The sequence below is a fragment of the Equus caballus genome, chromosome X (genome assembly GCF_041296265.1).
Source record: "Equus caballus isolate H_3958 breed thoroughbred chromosome X, TB-T2T, whole genome shotgun sequence".
In the NCBI taxonomy this organism is placed as follows: domain Eukaryota; kingdom Metazoa; phylum Chordata; class Mammalia; order Perissodactyla; family Equidae; genus Equus; species Equus caballus.
The window spans coordinates 63882640-63897803 of NC_091715.1; the positions used below are offsets into that span (position 1 = coordinate 63882640).

At 38.7% G+C, this 15164-nt stretch overlaps 1 long non-coding RNA gene across 1 annotated transcript in view; it reads right to left on the reverse strand.

Moving 5' to 3' along the window:
* The window catches only part of LOC138921883 (uncharacterized), a 70876-nt gene extending 58019 nt beyond the window's left edge, over positions 1–12857 (reverse strand). The window contains exons 1-2 of the long non-coding RNA XR_011434843.1: positions 12629–12857; positions 6050–6156 (exon numbers count right to left, since the gene is read on the reverse strand). This is a non-coding gene — a long non-coding RNA (uncharacterized lncRNA). The remainder of the gene's footprint in view (positions 1–6049; positions 6157–12628) is intronic.
* Between the last annotated feature and the right edge of the window lie 2307 nt (positions 12858–15164).

The following is a 15164-nucleotide window of genomic DNA, read 5'->3' on the forward strand; positions in this document are numbered from 1 at the left end:
GTGGTAAACACAAGATATATGAAGCTGCTGCTGGTGTATCATGGCATACTGTTTTACAGTAAACTTTTTTCATAAGTAGAAAGAGTACACTCTAAAATAATGATAAAAAGTGTAGTATAGTAAATACACAAACTAGTAATATAATCATTTATTATCATTATCAAGTATAATGCATTGTACATAATAGTATGTGCCATACTTTTATATGACTGGCAATGTAGTAGTTTTGTTTACACCAGCATCACCACAAATGCATAAGTAATGCATTGTGCTACAATGCTACTATGGCTATGACATAGCTAGGTGATAGGAATTTTTCAGCTCCATTGCAATCTTATGCAACCATCATCATATGTGCAGTCTACTGCTGACTGAAACATTGTCATGCAGTGCATGACTGTATATAAAATTCTTGCAAGTCAATGACAAGAAGACAAAAAACAGCAACTAAATGGGCAACAGATTGGAACAGACACTTCATCAAAGATATATAAATGGCCAATAAGTGCAGAAAAAAATGTTCAACATAATTCATCATTAATAAACTCCAATAAAATAAAACCAAATGAGATGCCAATACAAACCCACTAGAAAGGCTAAAATGAAAAAGACTGAAAAAACAAATGCTGACAAGGATGTGGAGCACCTGGAACTCTTATACGTTGCTGGTAAAAATGCAAAATGGTACAACCATCTTGGAAAACAGTCGCAGTTTTTTATAAATCTAAATATACACTTAACATATTATCCAGCAATCTTTTTCCTAGATATTTACCTAAGAGCATGAAGACATATGTCCACACAAAGACGTGTATATGCATGCTCATAAAAAACGTATTCATAGTAGTCCTAAACTGAAAACAAGCCAAATGACCATCAACTGGCTAATGGACAAACTGTGATACTTCTATACAATATAATACTACAATAAAAATGAACGAATCGCAAATACTGCAACAACATGAATGAATCTCAAAAACATTATGTTAAGTGAAAGAAACCTAGAATTAAAATGCCTCGTACTGTATGATTCTATTTATACGACATTCTAGAAAATTCATAGCTATAGAGACAGAAATAAGATCACTGGTTGCCAGGCACTAAGGATGGGGGTAGGAGACTTACTACAAATGAATAGTAGTGAACTTTTGGAGGTAAAGAAAATATTCCATGTTTTAATGGTAGTGGTGGTTATATGACTATATAAGTTTGCCAAAATGTATAGAAATGTACTCATTTAAAAAGGTGAATTTTTATTGCAAGTAAGTTATGTACTTCAATAACCATGAAAAATACTCAAAATCTAAGGAGAGAATATTTAGAATAGACCTACCCAAAAGAAGGAGAGCCAAAGGAATAAGCATAAATGCAGATCATAAAGAATGAGAAAAAGTATAACCATAGACACAGAGAACTTTCAAAATCATAATAGAATATTATTTACTGTTCCCTGCTAATAAACTTTAAAATCTCAAATAAATAAAAAGGCAATATTTAACCACATAAGATCTGGTTAAATAAATTATGGTAAGTCCACTTGCTAGAACACTATGTAATCACTGAAAATAATAATGTAGAAAACAATTTAATGACATTATTTCATTAATTTCAAATGAGGGAGTAAAAATCAAAGACCATTATCATGAAAGACACGAAGAGAGGGAGAATAGCCTTGGTCACAAAATCCAGAATAAGAGAACTTGGAGCCTCTTTCCTTAAAGTTTGAAAGAGATAATTTTAAGGCAAATTTTAAAAAGTGATATTTTACACAGCAAATAGTAATTTTAGGCAATTGCTATCCCAAAAGGTAGTATTGAGTAGGAATTGAAATAAAATCCAAAAAGGTTTAGGTAAAGTAATAGAAGACAATAATGTGCTATTATTAAGGGAAGCTAGTAAGTGAATGTGATATGGTGCAAACAGCAGTGGACTAGAGATTCCTGAGTTGAAGGCCTGAGTTCTGGCCCTTTCATTGAGCCATTTGGGACCTTAGGAAAATTCCTTCTCTTTTCTGCACTTCAATTTTCTATATGTCAAATGGAGGGATTAGACTAGACCAGAATTTCTCAAAGGGTGTTCTTTTGAATATTAGTTCCATGAAATCCTCTGCAAAAGGAGCTTCCATAACTAAATGATTTGAACTAATGCTAAATATTATACTTTTCTCTTAGAGATTTACAATATATATTAGAGTATTAGGGGCTCTTGGATGTCCCAAAGTATAGTACACCGTTAAATTTGTTTCACCCAGCATTTTTCAAACTTATCTAATCATGGACTCCATTTTTCTTAGAATACTTATTAACATAATATAGGCATACTGTTTCATGGAACTTTCTTTTAGGGAACTGCATTCTCCCTTTGAGGGACCTGATGTTGGTTAAGTCAGGCCTGGCATGCATTCCACAGAATGGTGTCCTTTTGATATAGGATGGGTAGCAAGAACATGTGTTGGAGAAATTTTATATATATATATAACATATATACACACATTTATCTATGCACACGTATACATTCACATGCACACATGTAATGTGTACATGTGCATACACAAAGACACATACATGCCAGATATCTTGCATTCTCCCCTCAAAATCTACTTTCAGAGAGGCTGACCTAAATGAACTTCATATCTAGGCTGTCGTACCCACTGAGTTCAGCCAACAGGAGACACCATCAGAAAACTGCATTAAAAACAGTAAGGTCAGGATTCCTATCCCCTTGGCTTCCTCTCTGAGAACTTGCCTTGGGCTTCTTGTTTCTCTCAACTGAGAAACACTGCTTCTTTCAAGATGGCCAACTCTACAGAACTGTCTCTTCCTCCAGATTTCCAGATTCTAGCAACTGTTCTCTCTTTCAGTCCTCCCCTATGGGTGGTAACAGATCAAGGGCTATTGTCTTGGTGTATTGCCCTAACTCATTGTTCCCCTACATTTATCCCTTTGTAAGTAGCCACTTTTTAAGAAAAAATCTGGCTCAAATTGTCCTATGTTGAGTGTGCTGTCTGCTTCTGGTCAGGACGCTCACTAACGCACTGTTTTCAACAGGTTGAATTTGAGGGTCATGTGGGACCTGGAGACATACAGAAGGAGAGAACTGGATCAATAATTTTGAAGCTCAGGGAAAGGGCCTAAACTAGATCTAGAGATTTGGGATTCATGTCTTATAGGAGGAAATGGAAGCTGTGGCAGTGGAGATAATTGTCCAGTGGGAGTGGAGAGTGAAAGGACGACTTATGGCAGAAAAAAAACCTGCAAGGAGGGAACTCTCACCTGAAAAGTCAATTATTAAGCAAGTGCAGAAGGTAGTTTAATGATCAAGGAGCCAGAAAAAAAGGAGGTGTATAAATTTAAGGGATATTGTATCCAGACCATCTCCACCTATTAGAAACAATTTTTCTAGTGACTTGAGTTTAGAGGTCCTTCAGATTCTGGTGGTTCTTAGACGTCTCTGGATACACATTATGAACTGGGATCTTTCTGATACTCTGTTTTTTCTGCGTCCATAATGATCCTCTGTCTTCCTGATTCACTCTTTAGGTGTTGACACATCTCTTTAGGTGTTGACACAAGTGATTAAGCTATAACTAAGTCATTCTTTCTTCTTCAGGCAGAGAAATATTTTCTCTTGATATTATGTATTGATTTTGTTGGCAAACTTTTAAGATCTGAGATTGTATAGATCACAAAATATATCACTGCAGTACTTCCTTCAAAACCAATTACCAGTAGAAACATCAATTTTCATTCTTGCTATTATGGGAAAAGTATTCTAGCCCATAGGAGTTTAAGGATAGGTTTATAAGAAGATGTAGAATGGAGTCATAAAAGGGTCCTTAGATTAGCATTCAGAAAGTCTAGATTTTAGATTTGGAAATGAACTAAATTTCAATGTGGCTTTTGACCTTAGTTTTCTCATCCATAACATGAGAGAATTGGACTAGATCAATATTTTTCAAAATATGTTCCTTGGAGCCCTGGGGAACTACTTCAAATGGCACTTCCAGAAGCTAAAGGAGACTGAGAAGGTGGGCTCTGGGTCAATATCCCAACTCTTCCAAAGCAGCTCTGATTTTTCTCTTATAGATCTTTGATTCATGTAAGATTTTCATTTGAAGTAAAGACTTCATTGCAAAACCAACCAATCAACTAACCACCACCACTGCCACCACTATCACCAACAAAAACCAAGCAGCCTAGATTGTCTTTGAGATCCCTTCTACTGCTGACAGTTTAAAAGTCTATAGATGAAAACATAGAGAGGAGTGTCCTACCTAAAGAAGACTGCTTTGGGAGATCCTCTTTTTTGCTCACAGGAATGGTCATTATGCAGGCAGAAGAAGGCCATAGCTTGCTGATCTCAACCTCCTGGTTCTGGTGCTGCCTTAGTCTGTTTTAATTCCTAATATATAGCTTTGCAGTGGCATAAAGAGGGAGCCTAGACATTATTATGATGTGTTTTTTGTCCCCCTTCCACTCTTCAGTATTCAGAACTATGTGGGAGAGGGTTACTATTTAGGTAAGATGGGCTAGGCTCCAGAATTAGAAAGCAAATAAACTTAAAATGTTTCTCTCACCAAATTATGGTCTCTAATCTCTGTCCTTCCATCTTTATTTATTCTTCTGTTAACTTTCTGGTTGGAACAAGTCTAAATATAAATGAAATCTCCCCCAGCTGGTTATTATCTCCAGTCAGATCCCAAAGTACAGGGAACTGTTGCTGTCACCACTTGCTTCACATCTGGAATCTCAAAAGAGGATGGAGCAAGGGCAAGCCTTGGTCTATGCTTCCCAACAGGAATCCTGATGCCGGGCTGGGTGAAGACTGAACCAGAGAAAGTGATGAAAGAGAATCTTCTCTTAGTTTTAGCAAGGAAGTTGAGGCAAAATAGATAAGCCTCAACAGAAGACGTGAATTGGTTGTCAGGAATTTTGTTTGCAAGGCAGGCCAGAGTAAAACACCTAATGAGAGCCCTCAGAAATAAGATCCCAACTGACTCCACAGGAACTCCAGAAAGGAAAAGGGAACTTTTAGCTCAAATTACTGAGAGATGCTAAGAAGAGGCAGCAAACATGATGTCATAGGATGAAAGAAGTTATTCCTCTGTTAGGGTTGCTGCCTCTTCTCACTACTCCTCCCTGCCTTCACTTCTTCATTTCTGAGGGACATAGGGAGAAAGAAGTAGGACTTTAGAGTGGAATCCCCTTGGGCTCTGTAATATCATTTTTTAAGTTTGTCTACAGGCAAAGACCTGTAGATGTAGTATCCTAAAAAGTTTAAGTTCATTTCAATAAACACTGACTTGAGTGCCTACTAAGTGTTAAACCAAGAAGTTCATGGCTCAATGGGAGAAAAAGTAAATGGAATTTCAGTACAGAGCAGTAAGTGGACTGATAGAGGTATGAACAGCATTCCATAGAAGCATGAAGAAGGGGTACTTAACTTAAAGAAACAGAGTTTTACAGAACATCAGAGCTGGAAAAAAATAGAGAACATGTAGTGCAATCCCTTCTCTGTACAGATGGAAAAAATGAGGCCTAGAGTACTGAAGGGATTTGTCCAAGGTCATAGAGCCAGCCAATGGCAGAACTGGACTTGTAGTTTAGAGAATCAGGCTTAGTCAGCCTTCTGCCATTCTGCATAAACAATAAAGTTTTGGCTTCCTTCAAGATGAGTCCTTTAGCCTGTAAATTGTCCCATAACACTGACTTGGGAAAACATCTAAGAGAAGTTGGTGAAGGTTTTCTGCAGTGTGTAGACATGCCTACTGGCCTCCTGGCAAAGCACAGTAGATCTGTCTCCATGTGTCCTCTCTCTTCTTATTATAGGCTCCACATTAGCAGGCCTCACTCAGAAATTTAACTTTAACTAGAGGCGCAGCAGTACTAGGGGCCCCGGGTTTATCATCCCCAAAGCAGTGCATGATTTTGGGTGGGAAAGGGACCACTTTGGTCCCCTTCTCTCTCCCCCACTTCAAAATTTGTAGTTTCTAATAGACTCTCATGGCAGAACAAGGGTAGAAAATTTTCTCTAATCCAATTCCACTTACCAGTTTTGATATAATTGGTCAGGTGGTCTTTCAACCATTGCTTGTATATCTCCAGTAACAGGAAGCCCAGTCTCCTCAGAAATAGACTGTTCCATCTCAGGAAAAACCTGTTAAAAAGCACTATCTTATGCCAAATAGACAGACATCTGCTTCCCTGAAGTTTTTGCTCTTTGGGGATATTCTCATTAGGTTGGTCTCTTTTTTCTTTCAGAGATTTAAAGACCATAAATATATCACCTTGAGTTTTCTCTTCTCCGGATTCAGCAGTCTCATATTCTTCAGTTGTTCCTCATGGGATTTGGACACTAGCCCTCTGCCTGATTGTGATCGTCTGGAACCATTATTGCTTGAGCTTAAGAAGAGGGTGACGAAGGACATACTCTTTCATAAGCTGCTGGTAAGAATGTTAATTGGCAGAGATTTGGGATAGTTATTTGGCATTTATAATCATTTGCTATATGGATACCTTATGACTCAGGAACCCTACTTCTAAGATTTCATCCTATAGAAACAGTGGCATCTATATCTATACACATATATATACATAAATTGCTTATAACAGAAGGAAATGGAAAAACTGAAATGTTCATTAAAAGAGCATTGATTTAGAAAATTTGATATAACCATCCTATGAAATAAAATGATAACTCTAATATAATTGAAGTAGAACTATGTAATGATACAGAAAGATTCCCAAGGTATATTAAGTTAAAAAAGCAAGTTGAAAATCAATTTGCACTGTATGATTTCATTTTTGTGAAGGAAACAAAGTTGTATATTGATATCTTTATATGTAAACTTAATTTTATGGGCATAGAAAACACCTGGAAAGATACACACTATACTACCTCTGAGAAATGGGCTTAGTGTGACTTTCACTTTTTTTCTTTATAAGCTTTTGTATTGGTTTCAATAAGCGTGGATTTACTTTTGCAAATTAAAATAAATTAAGATGTCAAAAGAAAAGATAGCTAAAGAAACCAAGTTGATCTATCCTCTCTACTCCCTTATTCACAACAGCCACCCCAGAGGTATTTATACAGAGGCAGCTATAACATAGAGTTGACTGTGGGCCTTGGGGCCAGACTACCTGGGTTTGAATCCAAGCTCTTTGACTTAGCATCATGTGACCTGAGCCAAGTTAATGTCTCTATATCCCAGTTTCCTTCTCTGTGAAATGAAGATAAACAGAGTACTTACTTCATGGAGTTGTTCTGAAGATTAAAAGACTTAATATGTGTAAATCACTTAAATGGTGATTGGCACATAATAAAAGTCTTAAATATATTAGGTCAAGCCATATGCAATTTCTATTTATTTAGAACAGAAAGCATTGGATAGCAGCAATTTCATGTAGTTGAACCTAATACCTTGCCAAGATTTCACAAATCTTTTTATTCTTTTCCTACATTAGGCCATTAAGTTTGGACTGCTACAGCAGTCATTCCTCTATTTGATATCCCTAACCTCTGGGTCTCTTCCTACACTAATCTGCCTTACATACATTCCTCTGATGAAGTCTTTACCCTAAACCCACTGATCACACTTCATCTCTGATCGCAACCCACCAATGGCTTCCTATTGATCACAGCAGAAGTCCTAATCCCCTTTTCTAACATGAAACAATGTTCAATATATGATAACCTCTTATGGACGTTCTCAGATTTTGGCAAACTCCCAAACAAATTCTGCAGGGTAGTGAAGGAAATTTACTTCAAATTTCTTTTGGTGTGTTATTCATAGAAACTTGATACAAGACTGTGAGTAATGAAATCAGCCATTTGAATTAACTTGGCTATTTTGAATGATGCCAAAATAGATTTACCTGATAACTTTTAGTGTTTTTAAATCACTTCCAGTGATTTCTTTTTTGAATGAGGAACAAAATTGATGGAAGTAACCCATCAGCTTCTGGGAAACTTGCTCAGAATTTGATTTGAAATGTCTCTAACTTGTTTGTAACTGTTGAACAAGTAAACTATGACTGGACACTCCCTACAACAAGGCATTGTGGTTTGCAATTGCTTTTATTACCACTTCAACTGAACCCTAAAATTCTAAAATCACCTTTGTGTTTGCACACAGTATATATTCAATGAGCCTTTACTATGTACTAAGCATTGCCCTATATTGTGTTCTCATTAACAGAGGCATTCACCATCTCATTCTCACCCATGTACAAAGTAAATGTAGGGGTGCTTGGCATGCTTTCTTTATCTATCTTTGATTTCTTCCTAATAAGGAATGTACTTGAGTATAAGGTAAAAAAGAAAAACTTAAGTAACTACAGAGCTGCAACTCAGAAGTCCTTATAATCATGGTCACCAAGTATAGAATACGTCAAGAATAAGACTGGGTAATTATAAGGGTGAGAATTATGTGTAATTCTTATTAAGCTAGCTTATAACTCCAACCAACCTTCTCTTTTGCTCAAAAAAGCACATCAGAAAGCAAATTAGTGAAGATCGTCTTATTATAGGATAACCGTGAGTCTACTTTACTTGATTTTCTTTTTAGGTAAATCATTTGCAAACTTTGATACTTCAACTCTTATAGGTAACAAATTACTTTCAACACATCAGTGGGTTGCAACACTGGTTCTGTTCTTCTGAATAAAGTCCAAGGCCTTTTGGCTGGCCTTCAGGAGTGCCTGTACTCTGACCCTTATCTTTTGTAAGTACCTTTCCCGTAACCTATGCTCTAATCAAAGGGAGCTCTTCACTGTTCCTTATTCACACCAAGTCACAGTGCTTTCTCTTTATATCGAGGGCTGGTATTAGAGCCAGAATTCAATCCCAGGCAGGCAGTCTGGCTTCAGAGTCCAGATGCTTAATCACTACATTCTACTGTCTCTCAGATAGTTCTTACCTTATAGTGCTTGCTCTCTGAGATGGAGAGAAGACGGAACGTCTCTTTCCTGTGTGTTTGCGTAGTCTACAGAATCTTGCATAGAGGAGGCCTACTCAGTTAATGTGTTGAATCAATACCCTATCTTGCTGGTATGGTAAAAATGTAAGAAGCATTTAAAAATAAATTTATTAAAGTTTAGAGAAACTACATTTAAAATTGTACACAATGTATTTTTATATCAGATCCTGTGGCAAACCAAAAAAAGACTACTGGAGATAAGAAAGCCAACTGCCTCCTGTGATTCGCATAATCTAAGTCCCTATCAGCTGTAAGAATACAGTTCACTGTTTATTGCTTCACAAAGATTACAGATGGCTTCTAGCATAGCTACTCCTTCAGGTTGAAAAGTTAAAACCTCTAAAACTACAAGGCAATTTACACAGCCATTGCATTAGAATTTTATTGCTTCATATATAGTACATTTTATCTCTTCCGTTTGTTAGTTATTTGACACTAAGTGAGTTGAATGTCTGAGCTTTGCTTCCCCTATATGTAATATGGAAATAGGCCCTCCACAAGGTGCTTATAAGTATTGAATATCATAAAGTATATAAAACACTTAGCACAGTATGTGGCACTGAGTAGAGGTCCCAAACATACTAGTTTTCACAATTATCTTATCCCTTCATTGAGATTATAAATTTCCAGCATGGGGCTAACTATAAGGGAGGATCATAATATATGCTGTGATACATAGGTTCTGGCCAGTGGGCTTTGAGAAGACAAAATTGAAACCCATAGAATGTTAAGTAGCAATACAGTGTATTATTTATTTCCTGAAATCTGGAAGTCATCACTGGCCATTTCCTAATCACTAACTCCTCGCACCCAATTGAACACCAAGTCTTGACTGTTCTACTTCCTAAGTATGTCAGATATATCCTCTCATTTGTAACCCCCCACTACCTCTCACGCAGATGGTTGTAACAGCCTCCTAATTGGTCTCCCATTGCTCTTGCCTCACTTCAATCTGCTCTCCACACTGTTGCCAGAGTAATCTTTCTTAAGTGCAAATCTAATCATGTCACTCTTCAGCTTAAAACCCTTCAATGCTTCCTCATATTGCTTGTGGCACGATGAAGGGAAAACTCCTTATCATGTTCACTGGTCAGTAATGTCTGCTCCCTGCTTTTCTTTTCAATCTCATCTCTGGCTACTTCCTATACACACACTACAGTAAAATTGAACTACTTGCAGTTCTACTGATCACCATTCTCTTTCTTTCTTTCTCTCTCTATCTTATCCCTATATCTATCCCTTTTGTACTTATGCCAGTGTTCCAAAGTCCTTATTGTGGCCTACAAGCACCATACGTCTTTGCTCCAGACACTAGTATACTTACTTTTTGTTGAACAGAAAAAGCACACTCTCACCTTAAGGCCTTTACATTTGCGATTCCTTCTGCCTGAATTGCTTTCCCTCTACATTTACACATGACTCCCTTCATTTCCTTCACAGCTCTGTCCAAACATCATCACGATTCTGTCTATAATAGCACCCCACTTAATCACTCTTTATCTTCTTTTTATCTTCTTGACCTACTTACTTTTCTTCATACTACCTGATTATATATATATGTGTGTGTGTGTGTGTGACTAAATATATATATAGTCTGTCTCCAGAATATTTGCTCCATGAAAGCAGAGACTTCCTTCCATCTGTTTTATTCATTGTGACATTTCTAGTGCCTAGCAGAGTGCCTGTCATAATATAGGCACTCAATAAATATGGGTTAAATGAACACTCTTCCTTCTGGTTCAAACACTTTTCTTTCCTACATTTCCACCCTTTGCCTGGCTAATGTCTGTTTAATCTTCAGATTACACCTTCTTTGCAGCAAACAAGCTGGGTTAGGTATCCTTTTGCTGGCTTCCTCCAACTCCCTATGCTTTCCCTTATGCCAGCACTAATCAGATTATTTCTGTGTGGAAAGGTCAAATGGGCCCAGATCATGGCAGTCATTGAATGCTAACTCAAGCTATTTAGGCTTCATCCTGTTAGTTATGAAGTCTTTGAAAAAAAATTATGCAGGTGAGTATTGTGCCTTCAAAGAATATTTTGTAATATTATTCTTGCTACAGGATGCCGAATATATTAAAGGTGAGCAGGGAGAGCAGAAGCCTCTGAGAAGAGGGAGATAAAGACCAAGACAAGGAAAGAGACCAAAAGCATGCAGAATTGAGAATGGGTCTGGAGCTGTCATGAAGGAAGCAATAACAGAGTTATGTGACAACTGGATGTGATAATGGAAGATGGAAACCATGTCAATGACAGTACTAAGATATTGAGCCTGAGTGGCTATAAAGTCGAGCCAGAGTGATTCAAGGGGAAACCTAAATGGAAACGGTCAGCAAAAGTTAAAAGTGTCTTGATAGGTTTGGGAGTCACTCTTGTTAGATAAACTATGCTCCTGAAGAAGACAAGGGGAGGAAGAGACCTCCAAGTGTGGTGTTATTTATATGGTGGCATCTAAAGCCCTCAGTTTATTGCTTTTTTCCAAGCTCAGAGAAAATATTTCATCAGAAAGAAACTATGGCTAAAGTGGATGAAGTTCTGCCTTTGTGCTAGTTGCTATGCTAAGCCTATAGTAGGCATTTGATTCTCACAATACACCTGTGAACTAGGTTACGGTGTCCCCATTTTAAAGGTGAAGAAATAGAGACCCAGCAGTTTCATACAGCCAGCAAATCGCACAGCTCATATTGGAGCTCAAATCTTTGTGACTTCTTTCTGTCGTGCCAGTTCTCAATGAACAATTACCATCAATAGACCTATTTTGTGAAGATGTACTCTTCTGTTCCTTATTTATTAACTTTAAAGGTTTGGGGATGACATAGCTGATGGGAAAGAGGATTGGCCTATGATGGATGTGTAGTAGGAAAATGCCTCTGTGGTTTGCTCTGAAATGGTTAGGTTTGAAGAGATCTACTGACCTCCGTGGCAGGCTGCCCACTCCTTGTATATGCTCGGACTACTATCAAGAGAGAGAAGGCACTCCAGTACTTGCTCGAGAAATGAACCTGGGTTTATGGAGGGTTTTATGGACAAAAAACAAAACTAACTTCAACTCTTTCCTCATTCTTTGTACTCTGGAAATTGAGGCCTAAAATCGTATTTGAGGGTGTGGGCTCTGTTTTGAGGGAAAATTATTTAAATGTACTTGACAGTTATAAAAAGTTAAAACCATAATCTTAATCTGGAATGAACAATGAAGAACTAAGTGAGTCATTTTCTGCTTGTTTGTGCAGTTTTGGTAGCGGGCTTCTTTTATGTGAGGTTTAGGGGATGGATTTGGGGTGCTGGGTTTTTTTGAAGATTGAAAGGATCAGAAAGAAACATTATCTGGCAACATGATGACCTGAGGAAGTAAGGCATGGTAGATAAATTCTGGGAGCAGTCCTCTCTAGTGTCCAGTTTAAAGATTTTCTTTTCCTACATTATAATTCATTTTAGGAAAGTTTGAACAATACCACAGTCTGGTGCTGCCTGTGTCTTGGGGAATAAGGACAGAAGCCTGCATCTACTCTGGGGGAAAGGAGTTCAAGAACAACAATACCCATCTGGTAGTATGGTGGTCAAGAGACAACTTGAGAAGAAAGGCAGAGAAGTCTGAGGTTATAGGTGATAAGAGACCCCCAGGAAAGATTTGTGGCAAATGTAAGCACTCACTAGGAAGTCTTCAAAAGAAGTAGGGAGAAGAGTCAGTAACCATGGAGTTTCTTCTGCCACAGCAAAGTCCCCTACCATTCTGGCAACCTGGGCCATTCTGTGGGTTGACACCGCAGCAGTTCTTGGCTAGTGCCAGTCTACCTCCTTTTCCTGAGGCCATCTCCTCACCAGGCCTTCTAGTTTCCTTCTGTTTCATTGAGCTTTGCTGGCGGCAGGGAGGAGGGAATGTTAGAGTTATCGGCCTACATCATCATTCCTGTCCCCTTCCCCCTAGGAAGCTGGGGCGGGGAAGGAGGCTGCTGCAGGTTGGAACAGCAAGTTACCCGCAGGCCATAATGAGGGACAGGGGGCCTTTGATCAGTTCCCCGTTACTGGGCTGTTTTTCCTCATGTCTCTTTTTTGGTCTTTAAAAATTTATTTATTTATTTGCCCATTTGGTCTGTGCTGAGCAGACACAGTTAGCTATCTAAAGATCACTAGGATGGAACCATTTGGCCAGAGCCCAACATTTCAGCTTTGCTAGAAACAGTCTGTTTTACTGTACCTCAGCACTGCCAAAAGCACACAATTTAAGCCCATTTTGCTTCTTCCTTCCTTATTTTTCTCTTTCTCCTTTTCTTATTCCCATTCCTTTGGTTCAGATACTCTAATTGTATCTCTCTGTGTTCTCTCTTTTCCTCCTTCCATTCTTTGCAGTCTCTATTCTCTTTTCCCCGTGCTTGGCCCCTTCTTCTGGAGTGGACTTGAAGCAACTCCTCTTGGCAAGTGGAATATCTCTGGGCCTGGTTATCTGGGAAGGTAGCAGATAGGGAAGAGAGCAAGTATTGTTTTAATCTCTAAAGTGGAAGCAAATTTAACCTATTGGTGAGGTCTTAGTAGAATGCTGAACTGAGGCAAGAACTGGTAAGAAGAGGTAGAAGAGTCACATTGCAGAGGGTGTCTTACATGGGAAAGAACTGAGGGCACATGAAAACTGTCAGAGAGGGAAACTAGAAATTATATTTAAGAGCCAGAGGGATTGAGCTCAGAAGTTTGAGAGGCCTTGGGACAGCCAATTTGACATGGCTTCTGGGATGACCCTATCCTCTTGATCCTCACACCAATCATCCCTTCTCCTAATTTGCTCCATTATCTCTCCATCATCACCATGACCAAAGCTCAATCCACTACCACCACTCAACTATGGTTTACTAGCCTCTTCTCTCACCCAAATCTTTTTCCCCCAGGCCTTTTGCAGAATACCTCACAGCTCTTCTGAGGTGATTTCTGAATCACTCTCTTAGTGCCCTAGTTTATAGCTATTCTTCTTTGGGAAATTAATGAAGTGACATGAAAATGAAAGGGCCTGCTGAATTCAAATATGTAGGCCCACTTCCCATCTCCCAGCTCCTAGAAATAGCTCTTGCCTAACTCTTGCCATGGGCATCAAAGTTCAGGCACAAGGACTTAACCTCTATCTGTTATCCCAGCCTATCTCCATGCAGGTGATGCCCAGTGTCCTGGACCAAGACCCTAGTGGAAAACAAGGAAGCCTAGTTTGAAAGACTAAGGATCATCTCTCCTTGAGAAAACTAAACCATAGCTGGGGGAGGGATAAGATCCCTGAAGAAAGGAGGTGACAAGTTCATAGGCACTTTTATGGAAGTGAGGAGAGGTCACAAATTTAAAATGACAGATGTAGGTCAGATGATACAAAAAGCTTTTTATAATGTGGGTTCTCAAATAGTAGCACACGTAACTGTCAAAAGTTTTTGCATTTTTCCAAGGAGATTTTCAAGAATGAGGTATCCTCTCTGCTTTGGAGAGGTTGATGCTATACTCCCTGGGAGTCCTACAACTAGTTCTTGACTCTACACTTATGAAAGACATTGGCAAATTGGAGTTTGCCCAGAGAAAGCCGAAGTACAACTTAAGCTATGGCCTGGACAGAAGAGCTGCAAAACGCCTTATTCTGGGAAAGCCAAGACCCATAGACAGTGTGATTACCATATTTAAACACTGAAGGTCTAAAGTGCAAGAAAATGAATAGATATTCTCCATGTGCCCTAAGTTTATATCTGGGAAGAATGAGGCAAACTCTATGGGGGTGAGAGGAGGGATAGTAAGTGAGAATGAGGCCAGACAGAAACCTTGAGTGATCCTACGCTGTCTAAACCTTCTTGGAAGAGGAAGGGGTGCATGTAACAGTCAGAGTCTCAGAGCATCTATCTGCCAGCCTGTGCCCGGTGAAGGCCTTACAGGGCTAGAAAAAGGACTTTCACAGTGAAGTTAGAGTAGGTTTGAGAATTAGGAGCAAATGTGTCCCAGCTCTCATTAGAGATAGCACAGCCTTTGAAACCAGACCTACTGGATCACCCTTCCTCCAGACTCCTGATGACCTTTGACCTCCCTTCATGCCATAGCCCAGTGTCTACTTCTTGAAGAAAAGAGACATCAAGAGATTCATCAATGGGTGTTTTTTCACTTCTCTAAAGTCATACATTCCACTCCAGATAGGAGAAGAGTAACCTTGAATAAGCCTTCCAATCCTGAAATT